Here is a 14,180-nt window from a genome sequence, read left to right on the forward strand (position 1 = left end):
GGCCCTGGGTTCGGTCCCCAGCTCCGGAAAAAAAAGAAAAAAGGAAAAAAAAAAAAAGAAAAAAGAAAAAGTTGAAATGAAAGAAAAAACAAAACGAATAGCAGTGAGGAGAGGTAGAGACCCAGGAAAGGAGAGACGCAGCAGCGTACCCCTGAGGTACAGACATCGCCTCCACACGAGGCCCAGCCAACAAGGGCGCACGGACTCGTTATGAAAGCCTTTGAAGGAAAGCGAGCGCAGACAGAAAATACGGTGCAAAGGTCAGTAGTGTGCGCTGAGTGAGCTCAGCTCCCCCGCTGAAGGGAGACAATACAGCTCGCCGTCCCTGTATAATAGCAGAATACGTAAAATACAGAAAGCTTCCATTACCCACAGTAAGCCCTGCTTTTCCCCGCCTTCCGTGTTTTCCTGCTCACGTGGCCTGGCGCAGCCAGGGGTTTATTTCTATGGCCTGTCACACTGCCATTGTGAAGCAGCGTATAAATAGAATTACGGAGTGTGGAGATTTCGCTGTCTGCCTTCATCCCCTCGCTGTGGTGCTTTTGAGCGTCTCCTTTGTTGGCGCAGGTGAATTTAGTCTTGAAGCAAGAGGAAACACCTGCGGGTGACCTGGCTGGGCGGAAGCTTGACCAACTGATATACGCAAGGAATCATGGGAAAACGCCAATCAGCCCTATATTTGTTTCTCAACTAGAGCGGATCAAGCAGCCACAGGAGTGTCTGGTTGAAGCCACAGTGAGGATGGTGCAGGTGTGTGGGCGAGCGTGTTAGAGCCTGGACGTTCTAACCTGGTTTTTGTTACTGTGATAAAACATCGACCACAACCAAGTAGGAGTGGAGAGGATTGATTTCAATTGATGACTTCTTTGTCAAAGATGAAATGTCTATAGGTGTGAGGGTTTATTTCTGGGTCAACCTGTCTGTCTCTGTACCAATACCATGCAGTTTTTTTTTTTAAATCACAATTGCTCTACAGGACAGCTTGAGGTCAGGGATGGTGATTTCCCCCAGAAGTTCTTTTATTGTTGAGAATTAGTTGTTTTGGCTATTCTGGGTTTTTGTTTGTTTGTTTTTTGTTTTTCCACATCAAGTTGAGAATTGCTCTTTCCTTGTCTGTGAAGAATTGTGTTGGAATTTTGATGGGGATGGCATTGAATCTTTAGATTGCTTTTGGTAGGATGGCCATTTTTACTATGAGATCTTTCCATCTTCCGAGGTCTTCTTCGATTTCTTTCTTCAGGGACTTATGGGTTACAGTCTCTCATCTACGGGGTCCAGGACTTCAGGCTTCAGGTGTGTGTGGTTCCAGGTGACTTGGAAGGCTCCAGGTGTGGTTCCAGGTGACCTGACAGGCTCCAGGTGTGGTTCCAGTTGACCTGGCAGACCCAGAGCTGCTCCTGTTTTATAACTGACAGTCTCCCTCTCACTGACCCCTCAATGTCTCGCTCCTGATCAATCCATCCTAGAACCATCCACAAGCATCTCTTGGAACTTGACAACTGAGCATGCTCGTGAATGGACAATGTCTCTGCCGAGCAGTCTGTGTCATTGGGTGGTAGTAGCACAGTGGAGGAGATAGGTGAGAGTTAAAGAGCTGTTCCTCAGGCCCAGGTCCACCTGAGAGGGATAACAGCATTGCAGTATCCCGTGCCCAGCCTCTGTCCAACCCTGCATCTTCCCTGTACTCTGAACATCCTACTCGGTGGGCTGAGGGCCTGGAAAGCACCTGCTCAGTGCGAGCCAAAGGGCTTTGCCCTCCTTTCGAGCAGGCAGCACACAGGCTTTCTGCTGTTGAAACACTAGCACGCACTCGGGGGGTGGACACGGCTACCAAGGTGTGATCCTCCGCAAGGACAGGAGGCCAGATGGCCTGTCAGCAGCAATCAGCTTCAACCCACTGGAGTGCAGCAGTGTGTAATTAAAAAGAACAGCAGGCTCTGGCTAGCAGCACTGGGACCAAGCATTTGGCTTTTGGGAGGGGAGGAGGGAGAGCGGGCGGCTGTGCTGGATGACATCCTGAAGCAGGGCGTTGTTAAAGATTCTCTGTGCTATGTAGAAATAGTGCAAGACTGGCCCCATGGAGCCTCTGACATGCTTTCTTCCAGCAGGGATGCATGCGAGGCAACAATGTATGTATGTATGTATGTATGTATGTATGTATGTATGTATGTAGCACGTGTGACCAGCGATATACTCTTTCTCCGTGTCTTTGTCTCGCTCTTGTTCTTGAAACAGGGCCCTGTTCTGTAGTCCAGGCATGCTTGACACTCAACATGAAGCCCCAACGGCCTCAAGCATGGAACGACCCTCTTCCTTCAGCCTCCCAAGTAACGGTGAGCCACCAAGTCGAGTTCTAAGTTCTTTCTTCTTTTAAGAAATGGTGGCACGATGAGCTCTGAAGAAAGAACAAGCTACAAACTCATGGGGACGGCCCTGCCAGGACGTCCTGGAGCTGCCTCTCCAGTGCCTGGAGCAGCCCAGCACTCGAGGCACCAGGGAGCTGGGAGCTTGGGCCGAAGGGGCAGCAGACGCTGCAGAACGCACTGGGCTCTGGTCAGCATGCAGGCCCGGATCGACATTCCAAGATTTCCTCCCACTCTGTCTTCACAAGTGGGTCCTCCATGGTCGAAACACCACAGCGTTTGAAGTTGAAGAACAAGCAAACGAAAGGTTTGATGTCTGACGTTCAGAGTGAACAAAGTGTACCAGGGGAGGCAAGATGTCCCTTCGGACACTGAAGAACTGCTACACCCCCATGCAGAGATGGGCCACGTGTAAGACTCCTGACTAGCCCGAGTGGCGATCGTTTGGTGTCAGTTCTCGGCTGGCTATCACTGTTATTTTGGTGGTCAGCTGGATGCAGACTCTCTTATTTGAGGAAAAAGATTAAAACAAAACACTGGGGAATCAATAGTCTGAATGAGGTAAGTGTTTTCTGTGTCAGTGTATCATAGGACTTGGAACTAACTGTATTTGCTCACTATGTTTGGAGAGAGACATACAAAGTAACCAAACCAATACAAAACAGGTGAGGTAGCAAAACACACTGGCAGGTGAAGGAGTAACAAAGGAGTAACACGGACAGCTCGGTGCCAGTAGCCAATCGATCCTCTTTGACAGGGATCGTGGTAGCCGAAAAAGGGAGATCGATGTACAGTTACCTGGGGACATTGCTGTCATGGAGAGCCGTGAATGACAAAGTCCTTGGGCCGTAGAGAGTCTACTCTGCTTAAGGAATGCCACAGAGCCATGTAGGCCTGGACTAGTAGGAAGATGTTGAGGGGAGGAGGTTGGGAGAACAGAAGCTGCTCAGCCAGCATCCGTCTATACGCGTGGGGGAACAGTCCAGGGTCTTCGCAGAGGATTTACGCTGCCTGTGGAACATTCACATCCTGTGTCCCGTATGATGGGAGTCTGAACCTAGCAAAAGTTATGGAGCCCCAGCTGGTCTTTGATGCTGCTCGCTGCTGTCAACACTTAAACATGGCATTTTAGCTCAAGGTCTGTCCTTCCCATAGGTCCTCTTCTCCGGTTGACTTTCCGTCCTTCTGGCTGGCTCGAGTCGCTCATCTCGTGGGCACAAAGTGCAGCTCTTGCTCCAGAGGAAGTAGGAACAGTTTATTCTGAGCCAAATCTGAGTACCACAGTGCAGGGAAATCGATTCAGGTTGCTCCAAAGGATATGTTGCACCAGGGCAGTGGTTTTGCAAAGTCTTTATAGGTGTAGAATAAAAGACAGTTAGAAATCAAGGCTTTTGATAGACACGTTAGCGGGGACACCGGGTGGGTGATTGACAGGAAAGCAGGGCCCTCAGATGCCGTCTGGTGACGTGCTTGTCTTTCTGGCTGGCAGAAGGTGGTGTTCTGCTAAATTAATACATCCCAATGCTTTAGCTTGATAGTTGAAAGGACTCAGGCACGGGGGAGGGAGGGACACTAAATAGCGATTAAGGGAACTAATGACAGCCCCAAATAATTCTGACTCTAGATCTGCCACCTTCCAACTCTCCACAGCAACAGATTTCTAACTGACCAACCAATCTGAAGCATCTTCAACGGAAGTATGGCTGGTCACAATACAGAACTTCGGGCCAACTCAACTCTGCAGACAGCTGGGGCAAGAAAGACAGGACAGTCCCCACAGACTACGCTGTGATGGATCAAGTCACAGCTGGAGGCACATGTGGTCTTTTTCCAAGAGGAAGGGACCACTGTTGGCCAGCCCTTTTACAGTCCCGTCAGATTCATGCAGAACCGTAAGGTGGAACCAAACGACACATACTGCCATTCCGTAAAATGCGAGGAGGGGGAGAAGGTTAGCGGCCATCCATCTATCAGTGGGTCCTAGGATTCTGGTGCCTCTCGGTGCCTTTGTTGGGTGGTTGGGGCTCAGACTCCCAAACTGTGGATCACGACCTGTAACTCAATGTGCTGACTGTGGAGTTGTGCTGACTGTAAAAGGTTTTTAAACATGGGGCAACAACAACAACAACAATAACAACAACAGATTAATTCAGAGTCAGATAGGCAGCAGATCTGGTGTTCTGTTAGGATGATTGATTTTAAAAATTGCTGTTTGCTTAGGCTGGAGAGATGGCTCAGTGGTTAGGAGCACTTGCTGCTCCTCCAGAGGACCCAGGTTCTATTCTTACCACCCCTAGAGTGGCTAAGAACTGCAACTCTAATTTCAGGAGACCAGGCATTCTCCTCTTCTGGCTTTCTTGAGCACTGCACAAACATGGTGTACACACACACACACACACACACACACACACACACACACGAAATAAGAAAAAAATCTGCTGTTTAAGCCTCCTGTGGTGGCTCATGCCCTTAAACCTAGTCCTGTGAAGGCAGAGGCAGGGGGATCTCCATGACTTTAATGCTAGCCTGGCAGACATATTGAGTTCCAAGTCAACCTGGGTTACATGGTGAAACCCTGTCTCAAACAACCAAAGATTTGTGGGGCTAGAGAAATAGATCAGAGTCGAGAGTGTGTACTGCTCTTGCAGAGGACCCTGATTCAGTTCTCACAGCACCCGCACAGAGCGACTCACATCTGTCTGAAACTCTATCCACAGGAAGACCTCTGGGCACCACTTGGTTGTGCACCCCCATGCAGGCCTACACCCACAGAGTTAGCAAAAAGTAAATCTTTAAGATTTTCCTCTTGATGACCAGGAATTTATAAAAAAAAAATACACAATGAATGTTGGTCTGGGATTAGAACAAACCTTCTAACCATCTCTGAAATGGTTCTAAACTTATTTTTGCCATTTTGTACTCTACATTTATGCAAAGAAATTCCCTTGGCACTGCTGATTCTAAAAATCAAAATATGTATCAACTCTGAAACTTCAGACACTAAAGGCACTCTGCATCCTGCTGATCAAACATTCAGTCAGGGGTTAATGCTTTACATAAAAACACAGAAGCACCCGCTTCTCATCGGTGTGCAAACTTGCCTTCATCATTAATAAATGGTAACGTGTAAGGGAAAGCTATTTTAAGATAAAATTCTTTATGACTCACTGTCTTTGCGTTTGCTCTGTGCATCTGTCTTATATACCCGCAACACCGGGGGTCGTGTAACATTTTCCCAAGTGACAAGGGACAGAAAGTGTTAAGACTCAGGGAGCCTCGGTCTGGAGGGACACTTGCTGCTCATTCATCAAAGCATGGCAGGAAATGGACGCAGCTCCTCAGGGACAGCCAGACACATTTTGCAAGAACCTCGAGGACTCTAGCCAGCAGGCTGTGCTTCCAGTGAGGAGGTGGCTGGGGCAACCTTCTAAGGACCTCCCCATCCCCATATGCTCTCTCAGCACACTCTCCTCCCAGAAATTTCTTCAGAGTATTTGAAAGGGACAAACAGAAGGAGCTTGAGGCTTAAGCATGGAGCCATCTCGGCAGATCAGGCTCCAAAGCAAGAGTTGCCCTGCCCTCTTCTCCTGGCCAGGGAAGAAGGTATTTAACCAGCAAAACAGCATCCGGGCCTTTTATCCTAGCCTTCTGCAGGAGTCTGAGGGAGCCCACAGAAGCTGGTGGGTGCTCACAGGAGCCCACAGGAGCCCACGTGTCCCACTTGCACTCATTTTGTCTTAGGTCAGGGCACAAAAGGCCTGCCTCCTCCTCTAAACCCCAGGCTGTATTCTAAGACTCCCACCTCCTAAGAGGCCCTGAGAGGCGATGGTGTATCTTGGGGGCATCACTGTGTCCTACTAGAGGGCTCTCCCACTCCTCCTGTCTTAGAATCTAAGTGGATGAGGACAGGCTCAAGAGACTAGGGTGGAGAAGGGCACACTGGGATGAGCCAGTGACCGTAGGCGTTTTACCACAGCTGACATCAGTAGCCTCCAGAACATAAGGTGTTCTGGAGGCCTCAGACCTCTGGAGATTCTCAAACCTCTCAATTTGAGAAAAGATGTATTTATTTTATGTACATGAGTGCCCTGTCTGCATGTACACCTGCATGCCAGAAGAGGGCATCAGTTCTAGATCACACTATAGATGACTGTGAGCCACCAAGTGGTTGCTAGGGATTGAACTCAGGACCATCTGGAAGGTCAGTAGAGATGGGGGGGAGGGGAATGGAGAGGGGGAGGGAAGAGGAAGGAGGAGGGAGATGGAGATAAAGATAGATATAGACTGAGAGATAGACACAGAGACACACATAGACAGAGACTGAGAGAGACAGAGGCAGAGACACACAGAGAGAAGAGAGACAGAGACACAGAGATAGAGAGACAGACAGAGACATACAGAGAGACAGAGACTGAGACAGAGGCAGAGACACACAGAGAGAAGGGAGACAGAGACACAGAGAGACAGAGATAGAGAGACAGAAACAGACACAGAGACACAGAGAGACAGAGACACACACAGAGAGACACACACAGAGACAGAGACTGAGAGAGACAGAGGCAGAGACAGAGAGAAGAGAGACAGAGACACAGAGATAGACAGAGTGATAGAGAGAGACAGAGACACACACAGAGACAGAGAGACAGACGCAGAGACAGACAAACAACACAGCAGTGGGGCCCTGGCAGTTCTATGCCAGCAGAGCCCCAGCCCTGGATCTCCCCGGCTGTGTCTTCATCATTGGATCCCACCCATGGTGAGTCCCTTTCAGTATAGTCAAGCCACCAGGGCAGTGTGACACTCACAGACCTTGAGTTTCTCTGACCTCAGCTTTCCCCCTGAGACATCAAGGGCTGGTACTACCCAGGGCTGTACCCTGCCTGCTAGGTGAGTAAACACGGGTCACACCCTTCCTGTGCAGAGGAGGCTTGGGTTATTACTGAGAGGGCTTGGTTTCTGGAACCGCAGAAGGGGAGAGTGAGGTGACAGTTGCCTCCATGTCATCCGTGGCTCTAAGCATTTCAGTCTGCAGAAAAAAACAAGGATTCCCATTCAGTTATAGAACCCAGGTCCCGTGGATTGTCTCCCGGTCCCTTCCAGTGGTAACATCTTGTAAAACCACAGTATTGGAATTGCCTCTAGTATTGCAAAGGCCAATGACCCACTGAGGTCGCTTTGCCACACATGAATGTGTGTTATGGGTGGGTGGGTGTGTAGTATATAAACATGTATCTATGTAGGTACTGAGTATGCGTGTGAGCATATGTTAGCATATGTGTTCTGAGTATATGCATGTAAGCATGTGTGTACTGAATATGTGAGCCTGTGAGTTCCGGAATTTATACACAGTATATGACCATATGGTATTAGCCTGTACAAGAGTATATGTGCTATGCGAACATGTGTGTGAGCATGTGTAGGCATATGTGTGGTGATGACTGGGTGTAAGCTTTTTGGTGCTTCGTATGTGAGCAGGTGCATGTGAACGTGATAGATGAACATAGTTCTATCATGTATGTGGATGCCTGTCAAAATGCAGGGCATCTCCCGACATCAAGGGCCTCTTCTATTTTTTGTCAGCCACAGCTTCCTCTTTCACTAGCTGTGAGACCATCTGGGCCTGCATCTCGATGGCTCTGCCATTGGAGAACGCTGTGCAAGCAGAGTACACACAGTGGCTGCCCTGGAGACTCCACCCCTACATGGATTTCTTGCATTTTCTTGGAGTTGCCTGAAGCCTTGAGCCTTGATGTGACCAGCGGTATCTGTCTTGTGCTTCCCGCTGTCTGCTTGCTACATGCTGACTGAAGGAGAGGTCAGAGGTCACTTCCGGTTTTGCATTTAACCCTATCTTGTGTGTCTAACATCTTTAAAAAAAAATAATTTCTCCCCGTAGGTGGAGGGACAGATCGTCGAGGTTCTTGTGGTGTAAGGGAATGAGGTCCCAGCTGTCTTCCAGCATAAAGAAGAAGAACATGGAGTACCGGGATCAGTCAGGGCCTTTGCTGTCCATGGGAGGAGGGTTAGTCTCACAGGATAGCACTGCTCTGGAGACATGAAACCGTGAAAACTTTACCCCCCCCCCCCCCCCCCGTGGCCTGTTTTGATGCTTGTAAACCCTTCAGCACTCAGTACATGGTAGCATCAGGGGATGAGAGGTCACTCCTTGCCCTCAGGGAAAATATCCAGTTCTGGTCCAGGTGCTCACGCCATGGTTTAGAGCCTGCCTCACAGCCTGAGCTGTCTAACAGAGATTTGGGGATCATCTAGGGAGACAGGGAATGCTCACCTCAAACCAAAAGACAAGAGAATTGGAGAGGAGCCTACAGAGTGCATACAGACAGCAACTTTCAGTTACTCTTCCTAGCCAAGGGCTCTAACTTTGAGGGGGAAGCAGAATTTATCAGTGCCCTTGCTGTGTCTGCTCCAGAGACCCCACAGCTGCCTCCACTGGGGGCTTTACATTCTTATTAAGCAATCGGGCGGCCCAGTTTGAGGTGGGGAAGGGATGTGCCAGGCCTGAAGTGGGCATGACTCCTGTTTTCTCAGTCTGCCCAAGGCTAGTTCCATAAGAAGGGGGGCTTAGATTCCTCCACGGGGCGGCCGCTGTAGCTATGCACAGGAAGTCTGTGTGCCTCTAGTCTCTTTCTACAGGTCTCTGTCCCTCTTCCCTGGGACAGCTCACTAGCACCCGAGGAACCACACAGGAGGGAACGGGGCTGGGCCTGGCTGGGTGTGTCTGTTGTCTCACAGGCAGGCAGGTCCTAGACACAGCCAAGTGCTTAGGAGAGATTTGTTAAATAAACAAGTTTCTGAAGAGAGCCGAGTGTATATAAACAGGTATAGAATCTTCCAAGACCCAGAAGAAACCGAAACCCTTGTGCTGAAGCACAAGGACATACGTGTATATTTTTGCCCATTTAGGGTTTTTGTGCTGTGCAGCTGGGTCCTTTGCCAGCAATTGGTAACATTTCCCCCCTTGATGTCAACAGCGTTCAGCGACAGTCTTAGATGTTCCTTGCGTTTATTCATTGTATCCCTGGCACCTGGGACAGGGAACACTTGTCTGTCTGTCCGTGCAGGGCTTCCTACGTTCTAGAGTTCTTGTGCAGCTGTAAGCCCGGCCCATATGGGATTCGCACAGGAAGTTCCCATCCTGACCTCTATCAAGCGATTTAAACCCCTTTGTGTAATTTCATGGAGATTTTAAATGGAATAAAAATACTTTCCTGGGCTGTCGTTAAGAAGGTGAGACATAAAGTCTAGGTGTCTGCTTTTTCCAGCAATTTCAAAAGCTATTTGGCTAAGTAGGGTAGAAATACCAAGCTAATTTCACTAAGATGAAAACCATATGGTCACCCCGAGAGACGCGGCACACTATCCCACAGGGGTATCTGCAAACATCGGTTCTATTCCTCCCAGCTCCAGGTAAAGATGCGGGCTCGTGCAAATGATCAGGCTTTTTCTCAGGTGGGCAGGGCCTGCTACACAGATAACGCCTGCATTTCAATGCTCTGCACAGCGGAAGCTCATTCTCCCAGGCGGAGGAGGCACGCACAGCTGCAGCTGCTGGAGGAGCAGGTATGGCCGTCCAATCATCACCGGCGGCCACGAGGGAGCCAGGCTGCTCTGTTTGCGCCTCGTGTTTCAATGTAAGGTTTGAGGCCCCGGCGAGAGAAAACGGAAGAAGGCACGGGTACTCTGGCTGTCCAAAGTAGGGGAGAGGCCTCACCACCTCCATTTATCGAGTCCCTGGCCTGGCTATGATGGGGAGATTGGGAAGTGACCCCTTCACAATCCCACACAGCCTCCTTCCTACCATGGGGCACAGGACACTGTGGTGTAGACATACGTCAGTCACTTGCAGCTTCCTGACAACCATGACCTGGAGCCTATAATTTCGCCAGCATCTCCCCCGTGGCCCACAAGACTACTAGAAGCGGTGTTCCCATGTTCTTTCTAGCTTCCCATGAAACGATTACAAGAAACCCAGACTTGGCCTAGAGTGTATAACCATGTTCCAGTGCCATTTAGGATCTCCCTAGCCTACCTTGTCTCCCTGGCCTGCCTGTTGAATAACCTTGTGGGTACATTTTTGACCCTCCTGCTAAGTTTACCTCTGTGTTCTCATTAGACACACAGCCCATGTAGGATACTTCACCTCTCTGCATTTCTCTTCTGAACTTAGCTCTCAGGAGGCACAGAGCCCACCTCTCTGCTCAGCACCCCAGCTTTCCCCACAAGCTGACATCGCAAGTTCTTCCCTGGAGCGGTAGCTTGGTTGCCTTTAAAAACTACCCTCTCATATGTTGGTCGTTTATCTCATGCTGCCTCAAATACTTTGAAGGGAGATTGATTAGACATGAACGACAGGCAGCTCCTAACGGCTTCATACGCCTCAAGAATTCTTTTCAAGCTTTTTATTGACTCTTCATGATTTTCACACCACACACCCCAATTCCGTTCATCTCTCCATCCCTTTGTGCCTGCCCTCTGCCCTTGCAACCTCCTCCCCACCCTCCACAAAGAAAACAAGATAGAATTTAATAAAACCTTGCCATGGAAGCGGTAGGTGTGTCACAGTGTGTCACACAGTAACCCTTTTGTCCACACATCTTACAAAGGCTCATTGCAGTGAGCCATCGGTCTGGTTCAAGGCTTCTGGCTTCTGCCACCATAGGGGTATCAATACTGTCCCCACTGGTCTGCAAGCCACTCAGATCGGCATATGCTCCCTCAGCAGCACAGCCCTCGGATATTCCCATGGTCACCGGTGGCAGCCCAACCAGGAACATCTGCTTTGCCTTCGGTGGTAACTTGGGCTACAGACATCGACACAGACCCCGGCTGTAGCAGGACCACGGACCCAGACATGAGCCTGGGTGTCAGCCCCAGGACCTCACCGTGACCTCCTCGTATGGGACAAGGCTCCAGTTCCACCTTTCTCCACTGTGTAGGAACCCTTGGCTTTGGTCTCTCCCCCATCTCTCCACCATGCATTTGTCCAGCCTAGTGATGCCGGAGACAAGCACTTGGGTATCTTTCTTCAGGCTGCTGAGGGTCCAAGAAATACTTTTGAGGGGAGCAGAAGGATATTCTATCAAAGAACAAGAAGTAATAGCAAAAGGGGATCATAGGGCCAGGCAGTGGTGGTGCATGCTTTTAATCCCAGCACTCAGGAGGCAGAGGTAGCAGGATCTGTATGAGTTCAAGGCCAGCTTGGTTTACAGACAGTTACAGGACAGCCAGGATTACAAAAAGAAGCCCCTGTCTCGAAAAACAAAACAAAACAAAACAAAACAAAACGGCTCTAAAATTCTATCTCTTAGTCCTTTAAAGCAGCAATTCTCAAAATCTGTGAGTCTCAATCCCCTTGGGAGTAGAACGACCCTTTCGCAGGGGTCTCATGTCAGAGATCCTGCATATCACATACTCACGTTATGATTCATAACAGTAGCAAAGTTACGATTATGAAGTAGCAATAAAAATAATTTTGTGGTTGGGGGAGTCACCACAGAATGAGGAACTGTATTAAAGTGTTGCACCATTAGGAGGGGTGAGGACCACTACTTTAAAAATTAGTACTTTCCTATGTGCTGCTTCCATAGCTTGGTGTCTAGGATGTGGGTTGGGGAGGCCAATGTGGTGTGATAAAACTTGTCTGGGAGATGCCAAACACACACACACACACACACACACACACACACACACACACGCACACGCATGCACGCACACACACATGCATGCACACTCCTACTTACCAAAGGTAGGGAGCCTACAACAGACCTAAAGTACTGTTACCACCAAAGTTCAACTTGGTGAATTTTGAGTTTTTTTTTTATTTTATTTTTTAACTTGAGTATTTCTTATTTACATTTCGAGTGTTATTCCCTTTCCCGGTTTCCGGGCAAACATCCCCCTAATCCCTCCCCCTCCCCTTCTCTATGGGTGTTCCCCTCCCCCCCTCCCCCCCTCCCCCCATTGCTGCCCTCCCCCCAACAATCTAGTTCACTGGGGGTTCAGTCTTAGCAGGACCCAGGGCTTCCCCTTCCACTGGTGCTCTTACTAGGATATTCATTGCTACCTATGAGGTTGGAGCCCAGGGCAAGTCCATGTATAGTCTTTAGGTAGTGGCTTAGTCCCTGGAAGCTCTGGTTGCTTGGCATTGTTGTTCATATGGGGTCTCGAGCCCCTTCAAGCTCTTCCAGTTCTTTCTGTGAATTTTGAGTTTTATTGGGGTTACTTACAGGGGTACGGGTGAGGGGTTATAGAAGCAGAAGTGACTCGAAGACAGTTGCATCACCAAGGTCTACCCCAGATCTGGTGACAGCTCATAAATCTGGGAACCTGGAGCACAGTGCACAGCCTGCGGGCAGCTCAGTAGGTTCGAGAGTGTTCTTTCCAAGTGACTCTGGTCTACACCTCCTCTAGGCAGGTCAGCTGTTTCTGCTTCTTCCAGGGAGCTGGTCTGGTCAAGAGTCCCATCTTCCCCCTCACCCCCCATCCCTGCAGCTTAGTTCTGAGAGTCCCTCTCAGGTTTTATTGTTTACTCTGTCAGGGAGGGGCCTAGTGAAGTTGGGTTTCAGGGATTTCCTGAAGCTATTTTGAGTTGTTTACCTTCTGTTTAAGGGGCTTCCCTGCAAGATAAGAATGTTTCAATCTTGGAGGAAAGTGTTACTCAACACCAAGTACCACACAGTTCTTTGGGGGAGAAAACTAAGATACCCTCACATAGGCACCGGTGCTTCACAAGGGAAGGGTGTCTACCCTGTGTCTGACAGACTTGTGTGTCTGGTTAAGCAGGACAGATGGTGAGCAGGGCAGCCTTGGGAGCTACATATTCCTGGTCTCTCTCCAGAGAGTCTTGTGACATATGTTATGTGGCACAAGGCTTTCCCCTCAGTTCTGTCACGTGGCAAGGAGAGTGAAAACAAGGGGCCATATTGGTAGAGCCATCCAGGAATAGGACCCCAAGACACAAGCACCCTGTTACTGGGATGCCTAGGTGGTGGAAGTCTCAGGTTCCGGTAGGAACAGACCAAGATCCCGTCCAACATGGTATTAGATGCTTGTGCCCTAGCCTTGCTCAGGGCTGTCTGCAGCCTAGGATGGACTGCAGCCCGGCCTGCCTGGCACCCCTGGTGGGTATCGTACACCTCGGCTTGTGGTGGCTGAGTGGTGGCCTTATGGCTACATGGCTCTCCTGGGGCTGAGCTGTACTGAGCGACTGTTTGCCCAGTATCATGCATCTTTCCTATGGCTGTTCCCTTCAGAACCCCGAGGACCGTCTCTGCTTCTCCAACTGAGCCGTAGCTTGGATTTCTTTTTTTTTTTTTTTTTTTTTTTGGTTCTTTTTTTCGGAGCTGGGGACCGAACCCAGGGCCTTGCGCTTCCTAGGCAAGCGCTCTACCACTGAGCTAAATCCCCAACCCCGTAGCTTGGATTTCTTATCCACGGACCAACAAGGTGTTCTCTTCCTGAGTCTTGAGGGTAGTGTGTATCAGACAGCACGGTTATCCGCCATGTGGGCTAAACTACAGGGCTCTCTTCTGTGTCTACCTTGAAATTCAGCCTTCTAGGGATGGGCCACAGACGTGACTCCAGTTTCACAATGAACCTGCGGGCCTCAAGAGAGTGGGGAATGAACACTGTCCATCCTTGTTTATGGGGGGGTTTCCTGATATCCCCGAGGACTTTGGAAACCTGGAAGCTTCAGCAACTCTGCTAACTTGCTTCTGAACACTTCTAAGCACACCTCAGCGGAGCCTGCATCTCACTTCCCTACCTGTCAACCTTTTTGCTAACCACAGCGTCAGC

At 49.5% G+C, this 14,180-nt stretch overlaps 2 long non-coding RNA genes across 3 annotated transcripts; both read left to right on the forward strand.

Moving 5' to 3' along the window:
• Positions 1-567: 567 nt before the first annotated feature.
• LOC120097558 (uncharacterized) lies at positions 568-5,531 on the forward strand. The gene is made up of 3 exons (XR_015640098.1): positions 568-750; positions 2,236-2,924; positions 4,014-5,531. It is a non-coding gene; the product is annotated as an uncharacterized LOC120097558 (long non-coding RNA).
• A 971-nt stretch (positions 5,532-6,502) lies between these two features.
• Positions 6,503-10,924, forward strand: LOC148000641 (uncharacterized). 2 transcript variants are annotated; one of them, XR_015640511.1, is made up of 3 exons: positions 6,503-6,564; positions 7,944-8,178; positions 8,260-10,924. It is a non-coding gene; the product is annotated as an uncharacterized LOC148000641 (long non-coding RNA). The 2 variants fall into 2 exon arrangements; XR_015640512.1 differs by lacking the exon at positions 6,503-6,564 and adding an exon at positions 7,127-7,250.
• Positions 10,925-14,180: the final 3,256 nt, after the last annotated feature.

Source organism: Rattus norvegicus, chromosome 16 (genome assembly GCF_021556685.1).
Source record: "Rattus norvegicus strain SHRSP/BbbUtx chromosome 16, alternate assembly SHRSP_T2T, whole genome shotgun sequence".
Classification (NCBI taxonomy): domain Eukaryota; kingdom Metazoa; phylum Chordata; class Mammalia; order Rodentia; family Muridae; genus Rattus; species Rattus norvegicus.